This window comes from Myotis lucifugus, unplaced genomic scaffold, assembly GCF_000147115.1.
Source record: "Myotis lucifugus unplaced genomic scaffold, Myoluc2.0 scaffold_97, whole genome shotgun sequence".
In the NCBI taxonomy this organism is placed as follows: domain Eukaryota; kingdom Metazoa; phylum Chordata; class Mammalia; order Chiroptera; family Vespertilionidae; genus Myotis; species Myotis lucifugus.
The window spans coordinates 1-3,065 of record NW_005871145.1 but is presented as its reverse complement, the minus strand read 5'-3'; the positions used below and the strand labels follow the sequence as shown (position 1 = coordinate 3,065).

The following is a 3,065-nucleotide window of genomic DNA, read 5'->3' as shown; positions in this document are numbered from 1 at the left end:
TTAGATTCACTTGTTGATAGATGCATATTTGTTGTTCATAATTTGTATCTTTACCTTTTTCTTCTTCTTCCTCTTCTTAAAGAATACCTTTCAGCATTTCATATAATACTGGTTTGGTGGTGCACCTTTGGAGGTGGAGGTCCCAGGGTCCACGTGTCTGTGGGTGGTACAGCAGGATTTTGGCTGGAGTGGCTGCTGGGTCGCGGGCAGTGTCCAAGGCCTGTCTGGGTGGTGGTGCTGATGAGTTCCTAGAAGAGGCCACTCTCCCCTTCAAGATGGTGTGGGCTCTGTGCCTTAATCCTGCAATCTGGGGAGTGCCTGCAGCGGTGGTAGTCTCTCCCTGTCCAAGAGAGCTTGGTCTGCCAGCCTCTGCTGCTTCTGCCAGATTTAACTGTCCCTCACACACATCCACACACTCTCCTTTCATCCCCTCACTCACTCACTTCCTATCTCTCACCTCCGTCCTGCCAGCTGCTATCTTTCTCTTCTGATTATGTGATTTTTGTCTTTCAATTTGTTTATGTGATGTATAGTGTTTAGTGATTCGAGGATATTGTACCAACCTTGCATCCCTGGAATAAATCCCACTTGATTATGGTGTATGATCTTTCTTCTTCTCCTTCTTCTCCTTCTCCTTCTCCTTCTCCTTCTCCTTCTCCTTCTCCTTCTCCTTCTCCTTCTCCTCCTTCTTATTTTTGTATCCAAAATGTGTTTATTGGGATGGTTTCCCACTCATCTTGATTTGAGGTGATTTTGGTGCTGCTTCCTTCTGAAGGAGCATCCTTCTGTAAGCCTTGCTTTTCCTCCTGTTGGCTGACAGTGAACAGTGGAGCAATCAACACAGTAGCAATCAAAACTACTGTTTGTGCATGACTAAAGACGGTGGTGATTTTATAGCATCCTGGGCATTTTACATCCATGAAGTAAGAACTGGGACTCTGCACCAGGTACTACTTCTTGTGTTTCCTCTTCTCCTCTTCTGGAGAGGGATGGAGGAGATCCTTTCCGAGCTGGGAGAGCTTGCCCTGGCTGGGCCTGGTGTTTGTGCAACTGGACTGCCATCTTATCTCCTCTTAGCTCCCATCTATGCAGCCCCCGCCTCCCACCTCTGCAGGACTCTGCAGTCCCTGTGGTTAATGTCCTAGGGCCAGTGGTCGGCAAACTCATTAGCCAACAGAGCCAAATATCAACAGTACAATGATTGAAATTTATTTGAGAGCCAAATTTTTTAAACTTAAACTATATAGGTAGGTACATTGTTATTAACTTAATTAGGGTACTCCTAAGGCTTAGTAAGAGCCACACTCAAGGGGCCAAAGAGCCACATGTGGCTCGCGAGCCGCAGTTTGCCGACCACGGTGACCTAGGCAATTCGGAGGGCAAGTGAGGCCCTCTGCAATCCGAAACCAGTGTGAAGGAAGCATGTGGACAGAAGAGCAAGATCTCTGCTGAAACCTGCACCAAGGAACTCACAGGCATATTGTCGTGGGGAGGTCATCACCACCTGAAAGGCTGGTGTATGATCTTTCTCAAGTAATGCTGGATCTAATTTGCTAGAATTTTGTTGAGGATTTTAGCATTTATATTCATTACAATTTTGGCCTGGAATTCTCTTTCTTTGTAGTGTCTTTATCTGGTTTTGGGATTAGGGTTATGCTGGCTTCATAGAAAGAGCTTAGGCATGTGCCTTCCTCTTGAATTTTTTGGAATAGAGTGAGGAGGATAGGTATTAGTTCTTTGAATCTTTGGTAAAACTCTTCTGTGAAGCCGCCTGGCCCAGGGCTTTTGTTTGCTGGAAGTTTTTTGAATACTGATTCAATTTCATCTGTTGTTATCAGCCTATTCAGGTTTTTTGCTTCTTCTTGATTGAGTTTTGGAAGATGGTGTTTTTCTAGGAATATGTCCATTTTGTTTGTTGTCCAGTTTGTTGGAGTAGAGTTGTTTGTAGTATTTTTTTTCTACAGTCCTTTGTATGTTTGTGGGGTCTTTCATTTCTGATTTTGTTTACTTGTGTTCTCTCTCTTTGTTTCCTGGTGAGCCTGGCTAGAGGACCTTCCATCTTGTTTATCCTTGGTTTTATTGGTCTTTTGAACTTTTTTTGTCTCTATGTAATTTATTGCTGCTCTGGTCTTTATTATTTCCTTCCTTCTGCTTACCCTGGGTTTTTCTTGTTGCTCTCTTTCTAATTCTTTAAGTTGTAGGGTTAGATAATTTATTACCAGTGTTTCTTGTTTTTTGAGGTAGGCCTGTGGAGCGATGAACTTCCCTCTCAGGACTGCTTTCATTATGTCCCATAGATTTTGGATTGTTGTGTTTTCATTGTTATTTGCTTCCAGGATGCTTTTATTTCTTTTTTAACCTCTTTGGTAACCCAATCATTGTTTAATAGCATGCTGTTTAGCTTCTAAGTGTTTGATTTTTTAAAAAAATTATTTTTATTGTAGTTGATTTCTAATTTTATGCCATTGAGATATGAGAAGATGCATGATATGATTTCTATCCTCTTGAATTTGAAGAGACTTATTTGTGTCCTAATATGTGGTCTATCTTTGAAAATGTCCCATGTGCATTTGAGAAGAATGTGTATTTCTTTCAGGTGAAATGTTCTGATAATGTCAATTAGCTCCATCTGATCTAGTGAGTTGTTTAGGATTGCTGTTGTTGATTTTTTTGTCTAGAAGATTTATCCAGTGATGTCAATGAGGTATCAAAGACCCCTACTATGATTCTATTGCTGCCAATCTCTCCCTTGATATCTTTCAGAAGTTGTTTTATGTATTTGGGTGCTTCTGCATTGGGTACATGTATGTTTATCAGAGTTATTTCCTCTTGTTGTATCAGCCCCTTTAGTATTATGAAGTGGACTTCCTTCTTGTTATGGCCTTCATTTTGAGGTCTAATTTGTCAGATATAAGTATTGCTACCCCAGCTTTCTTTTTCATTTCTCTTTGCCTAAAAATTTTTTTCCATCCCTTCACTTTCAGACTGTGTGCATCCTTTGTTATGAGGTGGGTCTCTTGTAGACAACATATATATGGGTCATGTTTCTTATCTATTCAGCCACT

General features: G+C 41.3%; 1 pseudogene; it reads right to left on the bottom strand.

The window, feature by feature from the left end:
* Positions 1-692: 692 nt before the first annotated feature.
* Positions 693-1,035, bottom strand: LOC106697700 (annotated as a pseudogene).
* Positions 1,036-3,065: the final 2,030 nt, after the last annotated feature.